Source organism: Rhinolophus sinicus, chromosome 7 (assembly GCF_057876585.1).
Source record: "Rhinolophus sinicus isolate RSI-liver-muscle chromosome 7, RSI-T2T, whole genome shotgun sequence".
Classification (NCBI taxonomy): domain Eukaryota; kingdom Metazoa; phylum Chordata; class Mammalia; order Chiroptera; family Rhinolophidae; genus Rhinolophus; species Rhinolophus sinicus.
In genome coordinates, this window is record NC_142507.1 from 37,909,837 (window position 1) to 37,930,445 (window position 20,609).

General features: G+C 37.6%; 1 long non-coding RNA gene across 1 annotated transcript in view; it reads left to right on the forward strand.

Moving 5' to 3' along the window:
- Nucleotides 1-18,243: 18,243 nt before the first annotated feature.
- The window catches only part of LOC148757790 (uncharacterized), a 29,033-nt gene continuing 26,667 nt past the window's right edge, over nt 18,244-20,609 (forward strand). The window contains exon 1 of the long non-coding RNA XR_016021820.1: nt 18,244-19,927. This is a non-coding gene — a long non-coding RNA (uncharacterized LOC148757790). The remainder of the gene's footprint in view (nt 19,928-20,609) is intronic.

Genomic DNA, 20,609 nt, shown 5'->3' on the forward strand with positions numbered 1-20,609 from the left:
TGTGGTCAGAGAAGATGCTTGATATGATTTCAGTCTTCTTAAATTTATTGAGACTTGTTTTGTGGCCTAACATGTGGTCATTCTTGGAAAATGTCCCAGGTGCACTTGAAAAGGATGTATATTCTTCTGCATTGGTAAAATGCTCTAAAAATATCAATTAAGTTCATTTAGTCTAGTCTGTCATGTAAGGCCACTTTTTCCTTGTTGGTTTTCTGTCTGGAAAATCTGTCCTTTTGTCAATCTGTCAATAGGGTGTTAAAGTCCTTTACTATGATTATGTTACTCCTTTTATGTTTGATCCTTTACTGTGATTGATCTCTCCTCTTATGTTGGTCAATATTTGTTTTGTATATTTAGGTGCTCCTCTGTTGGGTGCATAGATGTTTACAAGGGTTATAGCCTCTTGTTGGATTCATCCCTTTATTATTATGTAATGTCTCTCTTTGTCTCTTATTATAACTTTTGTTTTAATGTCTATTTTTTTTAATGTAAGTATCGCTACTTCAGTTTTTTTATTTTTTTGTTTTAATTTCCATTTGCATGAAATATGTTGTTCCATCACTTTATTTTCAGTCTGTGTGTGTCTTTCGGTCTGAAGTGGGTCTCTTATAGATAGCATAGTATGGGTCTTATTTTCGTATCCATTCAGCTACCCTATGTTTTGATTGGAATATTTAATCCATTTACATATAAAGTGATTATTGATAGATACATATTATTGCCATTTTATCATTCTTATTTATGTCCCCCCCACACTCCTTCTTCATAAAGAAGTCTCTTTAATATTTTTTGTAATACTGGTTTGGTGGTGATGAACTCCTTTAACTTTTTCTTGTCTGAGAAGCTCTTTATCTCTCCTTCAATTTTTAAATGATAGTCTTGCTGGGTAGAGTAGTCTTGGATATAGGTCCTTGCTTTTCATCTCTTTGAATATTTTCTGCCAAACACTTCTTGCCTGCCAAGTTTCTGTGGAGAAATCAGCTGACAATCTTCTGGGAACTCCTTTGTAAGTAACTGGTTGCCTTTCTCTTGTTGCTTTTAGGATTCTCTCTTTGTCTTTAACTTTTGCCATTTTAATTATAATATGTCTTGGTGTGGACCTGTTTGGGTTTATCTTGTTTGGGATTCTCTGCACTTCTGGACTTGTATGTCTATTTCCTTTGCCAAGTTAGGAAAGTTTTCAGTCACTGTTTTTTCAAATAAGTTCTCAATCTCTTGCTTTCTCTCTTCTTCTTCTGGTACCCCTATGATGCAAATGTTGTTCTGCTTGATGTTGTCCTAGAGGTCTCTTAAACTATCCTCATTTTTATTGAATTTTTATTGTTTTTGCTGTTCTGATTGAGTGTTTTATGTTACCTTGTCTTCCAAATCACTGATTTGATCTTCTGCTTCATCTAGTCTGCTGGTGATTCCTTTTAGTGCATTTTTCATTTCAGTTATTGTATTCTTTTTTCTGACTGGTTATTTTTTATCGTTTCTATGTATGTTCTTTTTTAGGTTTACTATCTTTTTGTTGATGTTCTCACTGAGTTCATTTATTTTTCCCCTAAGTTCATGAGCATCCTTATAATCAGCGTTTTGAATTCTGTATCTGGTTGGTTGCTTACCTCCATTTCATTTAGTTATTTTTCTGGTGTTTTCTCTTGTTTTTTTTTTTTTTTCCCCCCTCTTGGGACATATTTCTTTGTCTCCTCATTTTGGCTGTTTCTCTGTGTTTGTTTATATGTATTAGGTAGATCTTCTATGTCTCCCGGTCTTGGTTGGGTGGCCTTATATAGTATATGTCCTATGGGGTCCAGTGGCACATTCTTTCAGGTAACCTGCACTGGGAGGGTTCTTTGTGTGGGTTGTGTGTGCCCTTTGTTATAGTTGAGACTTGTTTGCTATTGGCACATCAGTTGGTGGGATTGACCCTCAGGCTAACTGACTGGTATTTGGCCAGGTGTACAGCTTACCAGCTGCCATGGGGGGGACTTACCCTGTGGAGTAGGATTTGCCACAGAGGGTTCTGGTGCCTGCTGAGACCACCCTTTGGGTATGCTGCTTGTGGGCTAATTGGGTGGTGATTTGCTGTGGTTCTGAAGCTGACTTTCAGGTGTGTTCATTCTGGGGCCTCTTGGGAGGGCTCCAGTGCATGCCCAGGTCAGCCACTGTGTGACCTGCTGTGGACTACCTGGTAAGAACTACAGAGCAAGCCACGGTTGTTCACTTCCTGTGCTTGACCTGGACACATGTGGGAAAGGTCATGCTATGACTGAGAACAGCTGCTACCATTACCAGGCCTGGGGTTGCTCTGAAAAATGCCCAGGGCACCCTGAGTCCTGCTACTTCCTCTTAGCTCCCATGAGGTTCAGGTGCTGATAGAGCCTCTTGGAGTTCGCGAGATGCAGTGTCTCAGGGAGTTGCCAGGATGGGACAAGTGGTGTTCACTAGGTCAATGTAGATTCTGGTTTGGTGCCAGTGTTGAGCCTGAAGCTACTTAGCAAAGGTCTCAGAGCACAACAAGGCCAGCTCCACCCACCTGGGGCCCATGGACCCCTGCGGGTTGTCAAAGAAAGAGTGCTAACTGCTTCTTTGGGTGGGGCTAACTGCTTGCTGAGAATGTGCCTATGGCATTGCACAAGTTGGGTGGGGTGGGGTCCCATGGAGTCACCAGGGAGGAGGGAGTGAAGTTCACCAGACCAATTCAGATTTAGATTTGGCCATGTGTGTGGGGGTACGGCTCAACACAGGAAAGATGGCTCCTGTCTTCTGGCTGCTCAAGAGGAGAATTCTTCAGTGGGAAATTGTGACTGTCCCTCCAGTCCTTGCCCTGAAACCACAGAACTCAATCTCCCCCTATCTGTCTCTGACTCCACCCACATAACTGTCCCTCTGTCAGATCCCAGGGTCAGTGCCTGTGAGTGAGTTAGTTTGTGTATGGGCCCTTTAAGAGGACTCCTGGGTTTCCTTCAGCCTTTCATCTTACCCAGACTGTTGGAATCCCCACTCTTTTTCATAGTCAGATGTTGTGGGGACTCCTCGAGTCGTCAGTGCTCAGGAGTTTGGTGTGAGGCTAGGGTCCTTTGTTTGCTGGGTTGGGACCTCCATGGACAAGTTACCCCTCCCAGTTCTCAATTGCCACACGCAAGTGTGGGGCTAGTCTGTTTTGCATCTCCATCCGTTCTATTACTGTGTTTCCCTGAAAATAAGACCGGGTCTTATATTAATGTTTGCTCCAAAAGATGCATTAGGGATTATGTTCAGCGGAAGTCATCCTGAAAAATCAGGCTAGGGCTTATTTTCTCGTTAGGTCTTATTTTCGGGGAAACACGGTAGTCTTGACATGGCTTCTTCTTTATGTCCTTAGTTATAGGACTTTTGTTCAGCTGGAGTTCAGATGGTTCTCCAGGTTGATTGTTCTATAATTTAGTTGTAATTTTAATGTGGTCCTGGGAAGAGGCAAGGACATTGTTTATCTACTCTGCCATCTTGGATCCTCGCTCTGAACATTTCTTTATGGATGAAGATCTGTTTTGTTCCTGTTGTGTCTTTGGAAAAGATAAATGCCATTCTCATGAGTCAATAATTTTTTTTTGGTCTTTCTTGAAGGTGTTCAAAGGGGTAAACTTGATGACTGTGAGTTGGTGTATATACTTGGAAATTTTAACTGCAACAAAATCAATAATATTGTGACTGAATTCAATTTTAATTTACTTACCTGAGACATTACTTTATTTTTATCTCTTTTTCCCCTGGTTTCTTCTATGGGCATAAGGAAAATGACTTACTTTATATTTTGGTGGCATTCTTACAACATGGCTTCACTTTTTTTTTTTTTTTTAATTCTTTCTAAGAATTGGTTGTTTCCTTCTATTATATACTCTTTGAATAAGAGTATACAATTTCTCATAAGCCATATTGCTCTTTTCAGAGCTGAATAGTCATTTAATTCTTTTCAGCTATTCTTCACAAACCCTATGTGAGAACTTATCCAACTCATGTAGTAAATGAAGAATAAACAGCCAAGAGAGATCATTTTAGAAGCTTCTTACATGATGACTGGATGTTTTGACCAGTAAAATGGGTCATAGCATGTCTGAAACAGACTTATTGTTTCCTACTGCTATCATTATGAAACCTGACAGCAGCAAATCAAGAGGCTAACTTTTAGTCTACTGAAGATTCTTTTCACATGATGAACACAAACCCATACATTACCATTGATTTTGGATATTATAACGTAAAATGGTAACTGTCTTAAAAGGAAATAGTGACCTCTTTTCCTGTCTTGGCTTTGTATTGACCACATTACTTTCTTTAATTACTTCCAGCACTTATTGTCAATATCAGGAGTTTGAGTGCCAGTTTTACGTCAATGCAACTTTGGACAACTCACTTAACCTCTCTATAACTCAATAATGAGGCCAGACTGGAGAGTCTCTAAGGTTTATTATTTTTAAAATGTCTGTGAATGACTAATACCCAGGCTGTATTATATGTGCTATCTCATGCTGCCATTTACTTATTTATTCTTTTTGTAATTATTTTCCCCTTATCTTACTAGTAAGTTTCTAGAAGGCCTATATCATTTTTTTATTCTTTTATGTTCTTCCACTCAGAGATTGCACAGAAGTCTCAGTAAATGTTTTTGGATGAGGATAATAATGGTTCATTGGAATAATATTGATGATACATTAGGTTAACTGGGACTTGTGTCTATTTGTGAAGATTTGGGTGTAGGGGAAGATAATGGTGAGATTATTTATAATTCTTGCCAATCTTCCTTCATGTCACAGTTGCTTTTTGTTTCCTCCGTCTCATCCCCACAGCCATAAATTCTACCCACTAAAGGCTGATCATTGTTAACATCTGAAACGCTATCCTGGGGATTTTTTTCTGGCTGTAGGAGTACACTTGACCTCTGAGGAGAGTACATGGTTCCAGAAGCTGCCTTCAACCCATGACAGAAGTGGAACATGCCCATATCATACTATTTATAGTGGCATTTCAAATTACTAATGCCCTTCCTCTCTTCACTATCATTTTGTTGGCAAGAACACCAAATTGCAGAGTGTTTGATTTAACTCTCACTTGTTCTTAAGTAGAAAATCCATAGGGAATGATTGGGGTTTAAGAGTTTCTTTATTCTTGTTTTTGTGCAGATTAGCATAAGTAGACACTTTGCCTATATTTTCTCAGCTGGAATCATTAAGGCAAATATAGGCCTTCGATAGTGAGACGAGGCAAAGGAAAGAAAATAGGTGTTTGAAAACAAGGAATGCTTCAGGGAAAAGCAAGTTGTTTGGGGGCTGAAGATAAGGACTGTTGGACAGTTTCTGTGTAGCGCGGTGGACATCAGGAGCATGGCAGGCATAAGTAATAAATGCTAAGATAAAGAACATATTGTATTCTCAAGAAATAAAGTAAGGAATGAGTGTGTAAAGTGTAAAGAAGTTGAAAGTTCCAGAAGTAAGTTTGTGTATTTGTTTTGAGAAAAGACATGAAGTTTTTGAGAAAAGAATATTAAATCATGTTAATCTTATAAAAAAGAGTTTTTTTTTATCTTAGGCAATTGCTGGCCTAAAACTGAAATTGATTTAGTAGTGAAAGATCAAATTGAGTTGTATATACTCATTATTTTCCATGAGTAATCTTAGAAGTTCAATAATTTATAATAGGAAAAATAAACAAGATCAAATTGTTTTTTCCATGCAGTTTATATAGGCACTGCCTTATACTTACTTTTTCCTAATGATGGTTATTTGCCCTTTTTTAATATAACTAATTCATGATGTACAGGTTTATTTGAATTTAACATGTTAACAAGAAAATGAATCTTTTGTTTCATGTTATCCTTCTTGATTTGTAAATATAAGGTTATATTAAATACACATACATTTAGGCACTTCTTGAAATACATGTAAGCTACCCGTTTATAGATAAATGAACAATTTTCTTTGCCAGACCTAAATATGCATTATGGTATCCTGAAAAGAAGTTTGAAGGTCAGATTTGAAGTGCTATGCCCTTCTGGTTGTATGAGGGTATTTATACAACCTATATTAATATATATTAATATGTTGATGTGTTCCGTTTGCTACATATCTATTTACACCATCTCTTGGGTTCTCCCAGATGATGAAATGCATGACCAACTACCATTAAAAATGCAATTAGAAGACAGATGCTAACATAAAGTGATAATAACCAAACTGAATGGAATCTTGTTATTATGGGATATATGCATTTAAATATTGATTTATATTACACTGGTTTCACCATTCTTTTAGGAGTTAAAAACTCAAGACAAAACACATTTCAACTTAATATTATCAATGGTCATTAATCCATAGAGATGATGAGGAAGATAAAACATTTACACAGAGTACAAATATTGGAAAGTATAAGGAAAGAAAGACTACTAATGTCATATAAGCTGCTTGTGTGAATGTCATATAAGGGCATATAAGCTGCTTGTGTGAATTAGATAAATCTGTAAGTCAGAGACCTAACATGGAATATGGAATAAAAAGAAATATGAACTAAGTGTTCATTGGGAACATTTTTCATATCATTTCTATTTGTGACCAATATAGCAGCAACTGATTAAAAGCTGTCACTTTCAGTAGATAAATTCATCTACCAAAGCCATAATCTTAACAGTGGTTAGGAACAAACAGCAGTTTTACCCTAATGGCTACAAAAATCAATTAAACAATTTGTTTGATGTACTACAAGCTCCTTGAAAGTCTCATTGTGTAGCTGATTTCATTGCTCTCTGTTTACATAAATTATTATTATTTTTTGTAGATGTGTATGAACTCTTCTATTAGGCATCTATCAAAGGGGATGATCTCTGTTGACATAAAAAGCACACAGGAAGCTTGAGTGGTGTCTTCTATAGTCTAGGACTACCCTGATGCATGACTCAGATTTATATCTTATGGGGAGAATTACTGCCACCCGGAAGTATTAATATCGGTCCTTATTCCCATGTTTTTCACAGTGGACTCATAGGTTATTAACACCTGCATCCAGTGGATATTAACCCTCTCCATGCCTTTTAGTCTTGAGGTATTGAACATGCACCATTAACTCCTTTCTTTTCACTAACCCTAATAGGCAGCCTCTCTGTGGCATGTGAATTTTCCTGGAAACAGATTTTTGTGTTTTTAAATGGAACAAAGTCCCTACTCATGGCATTTACGCTCTAGTGGAGGAGGACAGATATTAGACAAATATGTGTATTATATGCCAGATGTCAATACTGTATGGCAAAAATAAAATAGGTTAATGACAATTTTATTTAAAGTAATTAGGGAATTCCTCTCTGATGAGCTTCCATTTGAACAAAGCCTGAAAGGGGGAGGATGCAAGACATTTCAAAATCTGGAGGAAGAAGTTCCAGGCATAACAGCAACAAGAGAAAATGTCTCTAAGTAGAAATATGGTTGGAGAGTTTAAGGAACCTGGAATAGTGAGTGAGGGTAATAGTAGATGAAGAAAGAGAAATAGTGGGGGAGTTTAGAGGACAAATCGTGTAGGGTCTTATAGTTCAATGAGTTCAGAATGAGATTGGAAGTTATCAAATTTTTTGAGCAAAACCCCAGAATCACCTTCACATTCCCTTCCAGTCACTGTTCCAAGGGTAACCTATTCTGACTTTTAACCCCATGGGTTACTTGGGCTTGAACTTTATATAAATGGAATTGTGTGGTATGCTCCCTTGATTTTCCAACTTATTTAAGTTATATTTGAGAGATTCATCCATATCGTTGGGTACAGTTGTAATCTATTCATTCTCATTGTGCTGAATTCATTGTATACATGACATAATTTATCTATGCATTTTATTAATAATTGACATTTACATTGGCTTAGCTATCATGGACAGTGTTGCTATGAACTTTTCATACATTGTTTTGAATGAACACATGAATACATTTTGTTTGGTCATCTTACGAACAAGTGGAATTGGAGCGTCAGATGTTATTCAACTTTAAAAAATACTACCAAAACATTTTCCGAGATGGTTGTAACAGTTTATACTCCCATCAGTGGTGTTTGAGAGTTCTCGGTGTCCTGATAGTCATGCGTTTGTGTAAGCTACCATCCTCCCTGTGTCTGTGCTGCACCTACTGACTTGCTTCAAATCTATAGAAGAAATACATACATACATACATACATGTATATGTATGTATGTATGTCTATATATATGTATGTATATATGTGTGTGTGTGTATATATATATATATATATATATATATACACGCACACACACGCACACATATATGGTGCCAAAAAATGTATACACATTTTAAGAAAGGAAAAACTGTATTAAAATTGTACTACTCAATATATACTGATAACAAAAGATGAATACAAGTCATGTTTGATTTCTGCAATTACAAGAGCTTCTCCAAGTGGTTACCATTAGTGTAATTTTAATACAGTTTTTTCCTTTTTTAAAATGGGTATACATTTTTTGGCACCCTCCGTGTGTGTGTTTGTATGTGTGTACACATATACATACACACAGGGGGTGGTGTATATATACACTTTGGTCAAAGTTGCTCACACAGTAGTTCGCTGTAATCAGAAATGTCTGGACACTGATGGTAACCACTTTGAGCATCTCTTGTAATTACAGAGGTCAAACGTGACTTGTATTCATCTTTTGTTATTGGTATATATAGAGTATTACAATTTTAATAGTTTTTTCCTTTCTTAAAATGTGTATAGATTTTTATGGCACCGTGTGTGTGTGTGTGTGTGTGTGTGTGTGTGTGTGTGTGTTATAGAAAAATTTATGACAAAAGTGACAGGATGTTACATTTGAGATTAAATTGTGAAGACAGTGACTTCCGTTTTTTGGCACTCTTTCCATCTTGCATGCTTAATCTGATGAAGCCAGCTGCTATGTTGTGAACTTCTGTATGGAGCGACCTTCGGAGTAAGAACTGAGGAATGCAAGGCTCAGTCCAACTCAAGGTAAGAAGTGGATGCTTCCAAAAACCACTGCAATGAATTTAGAAGCAAATCCATCTCTACTTGACTTAAGAAGATTGCCGCCTTTTGAGAGACTCAGAGTCAGAAGACCTAACTAGTAAGTACACAATTTTCTCACCCAGAGGAATAATAAACATATATGAGATAAATAAATGTGATATAATAAATCTATGTTGCTTTATGCCATTATACTCGTATTTCAGTGTAATTTATTACACAATAGATAACTAACAAGGTGGCCATTTGTATACACTCCTTTGTGATATACCTGTGTACATTTTTTGTCCATTTTTCTATTGGATTATATGCTTTCTTGCTTATTTATCTTTCGTTGGTTTGTTTATTTATTTATAGGAGTTCTTTAAATATTCTGCATATGAGCACCTATATTGCGTGTATATACTCTCATTATGTGGCTTGCCTTTTCACTCTCTTAATGATGTATTTTGATGAACAATGATTATTAATTTTAAAGTAGTCAATTGAATAAATTTTTTTACCCCATATAATGAATGCTTTCTGTGTGCTGTTTAAAAAATTTCTGCCTACCTCAGGATTTTGGAAATATTGGTCTATGTTCTTCATTTAAAATTTTATTGTTTTACCTTTCACATTTAGATCTATAATCCATCCAAACTGATTATGTTTACGGTCTGAGCTAGGTATCAAGATTTATTTTTTTCCTATACAGATATCTAATTGATCCAGGAACATTTATTGAAAAGACTGTCCTCTCCGAATTGTAGTTCAGTGTTATGTTTGTCATAAATCAGGTTACTGTATATGTTAAACTGTTCTGTATTAACTTGGTTACGTTGATAACTACATTTCCCAGAATCGCCTTCTCTGAATGGTTTTCCATTAGAGTTGGCTAACAGAGGAACTTGTGCAAGATTTGAAGAGAAAATGAGGAAGTGGCCATTATCCTTTGGAAGTTTTCTTAGATATGCCCATGGACAGACACAGAGACACTGGTAGTTTCTAGTACTTCCTCATTCTTCTCATCTCTGTGTCTAGGTTTTCATCCTGACTATGGTTCTTGCTGACCAACAGCAGGCCTGGGTTACCACTAGGTACTTGGCAGTACATCAAGGCAACAGTTTACGATAGACCTTCCACTAGTTTCTTCTTCATTTCTGCAGCTGGATATGCTTGGTTTTTTGTTTTGTTTTGTTTTTGATATGTTTTTCAGGTATATTTGCAAGCTCTGACTTTTCCACGCATGCCAATGCATGAAGAGACTTGGTTAGTGTTCTCCTTCCCTGACTCTCCAGCTCCCTTTGGGAACAAAAGGCAAACGAGGTCTGACAATTTCGCGAACTTTCCACCGTGTGCTTACACATGATCGTCCGACCTTGTAGATACTAGGTGTAGACAATGTGAGAGATCCTGTTGTGAGTGTAGGCTGGTATAATGTGTATGTGTGGGTCTGGTTCTGGCCTTTCCTATCTGTTCACTGAGTTTTTCTATTCTTGTATCAATAATATACTGTCTTAATTATTATAGTTTTATAATAAGTCCTGCTATCTGGCAATGTAAGTCCCCAGCTTCATTCTTCAAGATTTTCTTGGGTATTCTTGGCCCTTCTTCTTTCTATATAAATTTAAGCCAAGTCCTGAGTTGAATAAAAGAGAGTGTTAGCAGATCAGAGAGGAAGAAGAAACTTAGAGGTGGCTAGAAGAAGTATTGAGCATGAAGGAATTAGTAAAATAAAAGTCGAAGGCAGAAAGACCTGAAGTTTACATTAAAGCAGGTAGAAAGCAGAAATAAAAAGAGAATGAGAATCCTTGAGAAGAAAATAAAAGGTGAATTGGGGGAAGTAATGATGTGAAATAGGATGCTGGAGATGATATAGAATTTGGGGAAGCTGAGCAGACATGGACATTGAAAGGGTCTGTGAGAGACCATAGGAGCAGAGGTTAATGTTGGTGAATAGCAAAATCTCCTGGGAAGAAACTACAGCTGTTGGAAGAAAATAAAAACAAGTCTGAAACAAGTGGTATTACCATTGCTGTATTAGTTTCCTGTGGCTGCTGTAACAGATTACCACAAACATTGTGGCTTAAAAACAACAAGAATTTGTTACATAGTTGTCGAGGTCAAAAATCTGAAATGGGTCTCCCAGGGGTCTCCCTTTTGCCTCCCTGCCAAAGTCAAATGTTGGCAGGGATGTGCCTTCTGGAGGCTCTAGGGAAGCATCTGTTGCTTTGGCTTTTCCAGCTACTAGAGGCTGCCGGACCACTTCCTTGACTCCTGGCTCTGAGCCAGAAGCTGCATGACTCTGAAGTCTTCTTCTGTCATCTCCTTCCTTCTCGGACTTTCCTCCCTCCCTCTTTTGTTTGTATAAACGCTTATGTGATTACATTGGGCCTACCTGAATAATCCAGGACAATCTCCCCGTCTTAAAATCCTTAACTTAATCACATGTGGAAGTCCCTTTTGTCATGAAAGGTAACATTAGGACATAGACATCTTTAGGGGAACCTGGGTCTGCCTATGACAATTTCTAAGCCGGATTTAGATGTTTATCTTTTTTAAACGTCAGGTCAATATGATCAGATTTTTAAACAGAGTATTCTATTATATTTCACAAAGAAGATCAAGCAATCTTGAAAACATAACACAAAATATTTATTTAAGTCAATAAATAAATAGTTCTCTACCTTTGGAGACCAAGAAACCTAGGACCATATCCTGGATGTACCATTTGCCACCCATGTCACCCAAGAACAGTATTAAACCTCTCTGAACCTTTCAGTTTCTATATCTGATAATGAAAAGACAATATTACCATGTGAGGTCTAAAATTAAGGTTTAAAATCAAGTGCTGCCTTGACATCTGGTGAAATTGGAAGGGTCTCAGAGATCCTAGCCCCCTGGCCCCCTTCCTATTCCGCTTCCACATATAAGGTCCCCTACCCAAGCGTGCTACCTTATCAAATGAACCAAATTCCATTCCTGCTTATCGTTATGGATTTATTTCCCTGCCAGACTGCAGGATTATTCAAACAAGTCAATCACACCCTCCTCTGAGAACCAGGGGGCATCCCAACCTCTTGATACTACAAAGCCTGCCGCCTCCCATAATCTCTGGTTCACTCTGTTCCTGAGGCAACCCCATGTGGCCCTCTACGGCATGTGGAATCCTCCACTCCTGGCTGTGAGTATATGTGACTAATACACTGCTGTAGATCTAATCTACTAAATTTGGGGTGTTGTGTGTTCAGCCATCCCCATAACTGTAGGGCCAAAATCCCTTCTTCACCAATGAGGTAGAAAGGAGGCAATTAAAACAAATATCCATCTCATAACATTTTTATGCATTTACAACTTATTTAAAGCACGTTAACCTCTTAGCAAAGAACACGGCACAGTTCTGGTGTGCAGGACGTCCTCAGTAAGTAGTAGCTGACATTATTATTGTTGTGGCTAAAGTGTCATTGTGATTGTATTTTTAAATTCCCATTCTCTGCAGTTGGCATGAGTTGAAATTAGATGCTTTTCTAGTGATCCATGTACTTGTATTCTACAGAGAGGAGGACGCAGCGATTATAGTCACACTCGGTGAGCAAAGTGCAATTTGGAGTTTATGGTATAAAGACTAGTTAGGAATTCTCTACATCCAAACTCTGAGGAAATGTCCATCAAAAATATATTTTAATATAGAGGAGGAAGAGAAAAGATAAAGTTGTGTTTGTCAGAGAAATGATAATCTTCATTATTGTGTATAAACAGACTTCAAATATGGCCAATGAGCCACACACCCTTGACTTGTACAAAGAAAGAAATAATTCCCAACATGGGTGGTAGAATCCTCATAAAAAATGAAGCAAAATCCACATTCAGATGTGAATGGGAAGAGAAATGAAGTGATTTTGGCTTTGGGATACTTTTTTGTCCTTCATTAATGAGCATCTGAAACGTAGCATTATCATTTTCAAAGAAGGGAACTATAGGCTGGTTTTAAATATAAAGTGTTGCTCATGGACCAAAACTCAGAAAATGAATTCCAAAGGTGATGCACTGAAGAAAGCCAAAAGGACATGGCAAGCATCAAGGGGAAAATCGGTTACTAGAACATTCATGGAAAACATTTTCTTAAGAACCTGATGCAATTGGCAAAGAAATTGTTCATGGTTATAGAGCGCCCAGCAGAGCTTTTCAGAATCAGGGAAACAGGTGAGGAACGCTCCAGTTTCTGTTTGCAGTGGTGTGCTGATCAGCACACACTCTTTTGTGTTCTGTTCCATTTGTGCAAGAGCTCTTTGCGGAATATTCCCTCAAGCTTGCTGTGCTGTGAACTCTTTCTCTTGCAGAATACAGAGAACTCAGCTTCTTCCCTCAGCTCCACAGCACAGAAAACCTCCACTTTTCATTTTACCCCCCCCCAGATCACATCTGATGAAAGCCTGCCATGTGTTAGCTGAGGTAATCTGCTGTAGCAGCCTTTTGGGATTTACTTAGATATAGAAATGTTTTGAGAAAATGGAAGCTATATAGTGCACACATGGAGCAAAATCCATTTCTTTTACACACCAAATGAGTTTGCTGTCTTTGCATACTGAGACCAGGAAAACCATTCTTCAGAAAAATTACAGGTGTTTTGGGAACAGAGCCAGCAAACGCTTAGAGCTTTTCTCGTGGCCCTGATAGCAGCGCTTTGCTGTTTTTGTGAAACCCAGTGACCTGAGAAAGTATGAGCTGAACAATTAGGTTCAAAAGATCATTTTATGCAAAAACCCAGCATGAATTAATGAATAAAACAGATTAAAAAATAATGTTGACACAACCCACTCTCTCCTAAACGCTACACCCATATATCCAAGTGCCAACTAACTGCCAGTTGGTTATCTCCTCATGGCAAATTCACCTGCCTCCTAAGTAGCATTCTAAGAATTCTAGGATTGCTAAGAATATTTCAGACTGAACTCCTCCTTCCCCTCTCTCAGTCTGCTTCCTGGTTTCCCAAGGAAAGACCCTAGCAGTCATCCAGTTGAAGCCTGACTCCCTGAGTTCTCCATTTTCATCATCTTTCTGTCCCCTCCAACTGCTTCCCCACCACATACATCCAAATGAATCTGCCTTTTTATTCTGTCCTCAATCATTTTCACATATGTATCTTCATCTAGTCCCAGCGTCCCTACCCCAGGCCATGTCTCCATCCATTCCCTTCTGGAATAACATACTCTTTTCCAGCAGAAATCTTTTCCTTCTGTCTTGCTCCATTGCAATTTAGTTTTTTCAGACTAAAGCAAAATCATCATTCTAGAATGTGTTGATTCTCATCATGCCCCTCTTTGGCTTAAAAGCCTTTTATTTGTTTTCCATTGCTCTTCAACAAAATCCAAACTCCTTAAGAGATCTTTATTTCCTATTTGGACCCTTTGCACATATTGTACTGAAGTTGCCAATCCCTTATAAGTGCAACTTCTTTCACATTTTGTAGTAAATACTGCCTTCACTCAACTGTTTTCTCTGCCTAGAACAATCTTTTCCCCTAGTTGGCCTGGATAACTCTTACATATCTTTTAGTAATTTTTCCTGCCTTAATTGCCTCACAAATCTCCCTGTAATGCCACATAGCACTAATGTGGTTTATTATGATTGTTTCATTGTCTCACCTCTTGACCTTATTAGGATCTACAAAGGCAGGCACCAAGTCTGTTTGGCTTACTCTTCCGTCTTTAGCTCACCTGTATACAACCCAGTTTGAATGACACAGAGTAGGTTCTTAACTAAGTACTTGTTGGATGAGGTTCTGTCTATAGTAAGTCGTCACTTAACATTGTTGATAGGTGCTGTGATTTTAGGGGAAGTGATGTGTAATGAAACCAGATTTGCCACAGGCTAATTGATACAAGAGTTAAGTTCCTGTGGCATTTCATCAACATTATAATGAAACAATGTTGAATGAAACAATGTTATTCGAGGACCTGCTGTATATGCTAGGCATAAAGTTAGGTATTCACATGCATTATCTTCTTTAATGTCTGTAATAACTCTCTGAAATAGGTGTTATGTTCATTATACAGATCAGAAAGGTGAGGTTCAGAGAAGTTTGAGTTTGCCTGAGGTCACAGAATGGAGTCAGTGGTGAGACTGGAATAAAAATTCAATTTGCAGTGTTCTGCTTAAGGTTACACATTGCTTTTGTGGATGTAGAATACTAGTTGGGGATGACAAAGTGGCTGATAAAGAGAAAGAAAAGTTGGTACAAGGGATTTCACAATGCGGGAGAATAGAGGGAAAAGGATTCTGACATTCTCTACTTAATTTCCCAAATGCAGAGAGTCTGGCTTTATCTAAAAGGCAGGGAGCCTCTCAGTATATTCATGGTAGAGGGTCCTTCCCACCTGTAAGTTCTCCCAGTGAGGTCCGCTTTTTAAAGAAAGAAGGCAGATGAGACCAAGGTCCTAAGCGCTGTCTGTCAGGTCTGATTCACGTGAACTTTCCAGAAGATTAATTACCTGATTCTTATTTCCTTGAAACCATAATGCCATCTCTGGTGGGACCAGCTGAGTAAAAACTTTGGGACTGTCTTTGCCTCAAAAGTTGACTAGGGAGATTATATTAGAAGTTTATTTACTGCCATGCTCTTTAGGCCTGTAAGAGCTTTTACCCTTACAATGCTCCTTTCGTGTGGAAATCTTGACAATTAACATGTGGTACTTTTTGTTTGGCAAATATGGCCCACATGTATACTGCTTCAATTCTGTGCCAGAGGTAAGCCTCCAGGGAGGGCTTTAAACAGCACATTTTTGACCTTGTTATTTCATAACATTGGGTTCTATTTTATGATGCTTCTAAATTTCTGCAATTTAGTGGACAGAGAATGATTTAAAAAGAGAACGTTCTCAAAATTAAAGCTTTTTTTAAAAAAAGTGGTTTAACTCGTTTAAAATGGAGAACCAAGCAATCTGAAGAATTTTAAAATAAATCATAATTAACCAAACATGACGTGCTGTACAACAACTAAGTTCTGATGCACAATTCGTCACCTAATTAGGCTTGAAATTCATTTAGATAGATGGCTTCAATCCCTGGCCCACCCACTTATTTTTATTACTCCCACTTACACACTGACTACAATTTAAGGCTCATACTACAGAGCTCTGGAGCCTACACAAATGCCTGCTGGATGGAAAGACAAATGACCTATTTGGGTGATCAGTGAATCAGAGGCTGCTGAGACCCACATCTTACAGTGCATTGCATATGCTTTAACAGCATTCACTGGGAAAAGTGTCTTTCTGTGGAATTTCTCAGACTGGTTCCTCAAGTGAAGAATGCACCCTGCTCGCTTTACATGGTAATATGATGAATCGGGAATAAATGGATGATATAGTCATGAAACCCGCTTTCTGTGGTAGTACAGTTACCAGGGTACCATATAATAAGTTCCCTATTTCATTGATTCTAAGACACACCCTTTTTCACATTTTTATCATCCTTGTAATTGGGGTGTATCTCGCAATCAGTGGTGGTGTCATATGTACTTCCAGAGTTTCTCTTTCTTGGTAATATATAGAATAATGGTATGTCTTATAAGAATAATGGTATGTCTTATAATCAATGGCATCTTAGATGCAATGAAATATGATGTGTTGCTCTTCTGGAAACTTGAGCTGGTGTTTCTCTAAGTCATTCATATATCTGAATAACTTTACTAGACACAATATTCATTCTTTTATTTCTTCATTTTAGTACCTATAATTAACACCATTTTGGGCACTAGCAAAATTAAGTAAGACACTGGCAAAGTAGGAGGAATAGGTATATCAACTGTATTATGGTGCAAGACATTGTTGTGAGTGCTGTACCGGAGGGCAACTATAAGGTACAATGTGGAGTAGTAGGAACTCAGCAGACTTCATCCAATTAACCTGTTTTGTACATTTGTAATTTTTCTGAAATGTCCTTAGTTCCCTCATTTGCTGTGATAATTCAGAGATAAGGTTTTTTTTTTTTTTTTTTTTTTTTTGTAGGAGTAAGAGTTTATTGACTTGACAGTATATCACAGATTTTAGTGCAGGAAGATCATTGGGGGTGTTCATTAACAATGCAGATTCTTTTCTAGCAGAAATCTTTTTACACACTGAATATGGTCCTTTCCAAGACATTCTGATTCAGTAGGTAGAGGCCCAGGAATTGGTGTTTCTAATAATCTGTCCCTTACCGCCAGGTGATTCTCATGTTTAAGATGGTCTTTAGTCCATACTTTGGGAGACATTGGACTGGACAGAGAATACTAATACTAGAGCTAGTTATAATAATAAGAATTAACATAGCATTTCACTTGCTTGTAATTTGTTTCAGTCTCTAAAATCTGCTACATTTGAATGGGATGTTCAAGTGGCAGCAAGCATTGGGCAATAATGAATGCACATATTAAACAGATAGATGGGTTATCCTACCGTGTTTCCCCGAAAATCAGACCTAATCGGAAAATAAGCCCTAGAATAATTTTTCAGGATAACATCCCCTGAACATAAGCCCTAATGCATCTTTTGGAGCAAAAATTAATATAAGACCCAGTCTTATTTTTGGGGAAACACAATACTTGCCTATAACAGTTTTATTTTGCAACCAGGAAAATAATTCATCTTTAAATAAAGTTTCTGGAAATATTTTATGTTTAAACCAATGTTTAGTCAGCTTCTTTCTGCTTTTCTGAAATGAGGAGGTGGTAGTATTGAAGAGAGATACCAACAGATGGATCTAATCTTCGGGGGTGAGGAGGGACAGAAGCAAAGGGGAGGTATTATAGGTAGGACAGGAGCCATACAATTTTATGTTTTTCTCATCTGCCACATGCCAGCCCAGTTCTATGGCAGTGATAGAAATTGCCAATGCATCGTGAGCTAGAATGCAATGGGAGGCATCTTGAATAATGAGAGAAATCCACTAACAAGTTGAGGCCCTTGAAATGAGCAGGTGCCTATGAATTTCAGTGGCTGGGCTAGCCAGTGAATTTTACTCATTTTAATTGGGAATATTTTGCTTTCATCTATTGTCAGGATTTAACAATCGTATCTCACATAGCTACAGAAGAGCCAAGGTATGTTTTTGACCTCCATAAGTTTATTATTTTTCACTTGGGTAGTTGTGAAAAACTTTTATACTAACTTCAAGGTTATGGATGGGATGTGGAGGGCTTGATTCAATTAATGAGTTTGTTGAATAATTTACTTGAATATATAAAATGACCGTCACTCATCATTTGCTTTTATGTCCTGGTTTAGGCACCATAAAAACAAACAACCAAAAAATCTACCATTGACAACAGCCAACTGCGGTTAATAAATGCTGCTTATATTCATTGACTGGTTAAATGAACAGGATTCAAGGATGCCTCTTTGATCAGCCTGAAAAATTTAACATCTACTTCACTGAACACACAATTTTTTTATGTTTTTATAAAGGACTCTCAACTGTTTAGTAATATATAAGAACCAAGAAAGGTTATTCTGTTCTCAGAAAGACCCTACAAGTGCATGTCCCAAGGACAAAATAGGCTCTGTGTTGCTATGTTCAGTCAATGAATATATGGATATTCTTCCATCTTTCATAAGAAGTGTGGACAAAATGCCAGGAAGTTTTCTCATTATCATTCATTGACTGTTTTCCCTCTATGTACTCCTAATTCCCTCAATGATCTTTACAAATTCTGACTCTTCTACCTGTAGGTATATGAGGTCTGACAATTAAGTTTGTGAACTTTCCACCATGTGCTTATATTGGCAGCACTGTACAAACAGCTCAGTAAGGTTTCACAACCTTGGTATATCAGGGTCTCACAGCTGTGTTCATGTGGACGTGTGGCAGTATCTTGCTGAATGACGTTCATTATTGTTATTGTGTATTCTTGTGTGCTATCGCAAGAATGTCTGAGATTAAATTAGAGCAATGAACAAACATTAAATTTCTTGTTAAACTTGGCAAGAGTGGAAGTGAAATCAGGGATATGTTAGTCCAAGTTTATGGGGATAATGCCATATCCCTAGTGTACAAATGGATTAAACGTTTTTCTGAGGGGAAAGAATATGTCACTGATGAAGAGAGGGCAGGGCAACCAGTAATGAACAGAACTGGTGAAAATATTGCAAAAATTCATTGAATTGTGCATCAAAATCATTGGCTGACTGTGAGAAGCATAGCAGGCCAAGTAAATATCGATAGAGAAACAGCACGATCTTAACTGAAAATCTTGGCATGAGAAAGGTGTGTGCAAAAATGGTCTTGAAGGAGCTCGCCGATGAACAAAGTAAAGGAGAGTTGAAGTTTGCCAAAACCTTTTGGAGAGGCAAGATGAGGTTTTGGGCCATTTTATCACTGGTGATGAAACATTGATGTTCCAATATGACCCTGAAACAAAGTATCAAAGTGCATAATGGAAGTCAGCCAATTCTCCAAGACCAAAAAAGTTCTGTCAGTCCAAATCAAGAGTCAAAATGATGTTGCTAAACTTTTTTGATGTCAGAGGGATTATTTATTATTAATTTGTACCAACTGGACAAACAGTTAATCAGGTTTACTATTTGGAAGTACTGAAAAGGCTGCATGAAAAAGTTAGATGAAAACGACCTGAACTTTTCCCCAATTCATGGCTCTTGCATCACAACAATGCACTAGCTCACATGGCACTGTCTGTGAAGGAGATTTAGCCAGTACACAAATAACTGTATTGGAACATGCTCCCTACTCACCTGATCTAGCTCCCAATGACTTCTTTCTTTACACAAAGATAAAGGAAATATTGAAAGGAAGACATTTTGATGACATTCAGGACATCAAGGGTAATATGATGACAGCTCTGATGGACATTCCAGAAAATGAGTTCCAAAGTTGCTTCGAAGGGTGAATTAAGTGCTGGTGTTGGTGCTAGCTTCCCAAGGGGAGTACTTTAAAGGTGGCCGTAGTGATACTCAGCAATGAGGTATGTAGCACTTTTTTTAGGATGAGTTCGAGAACTTAATTGTTAGTCCTCTATTTTACAAATGATAGCTTTGAGGTCTTTTGGCATTTGTTTATTTCTCATTATTGAGCTATTTATGTTTAAACAGGTGTTTGGTCTTTTCCAACTAGGATATTCCCAAGTTGGTTAATTTCACTCACTGAGGTGATTTAAATGGAGTTTAATCTCCTGAAAAGTTCTGCACTATTTCTATCAGGATCACTTAAGAAGACTCTGTGACAGCCCATTTATCACTGAGGTGATTTCTGAGAAAGTCTGCAGGCTTCCTGTAACAGGTGCTTTGGGACAACTTGGGCTTTTACCAAAAATGAATAAAGGGATTTGGGGATTTCCTTAAATCCAAAGGTACTTGTATTTTCTATACATTTCTGGGCTTGCTTTCTAAACCTCTAATCTTCATGCTACTTCTTATCTATACGTAGTACAATGATGTACTTAGATCTAATATAACTACAGAGAAGTGCTCTACACAATCTGGGAGCTCCTACCTGAGGCTTTCAATGACAGGCAACAATTTTTCATTGACTGATAACTTGTTTTTGTGAAGTTTTCATTAATTTGTTCACAGATCAACAGGCTCATTCTTTGAACTGATGGACAAAGTTCATGGATAGAAAATAATCATTTTCTTTGAATTAAACTG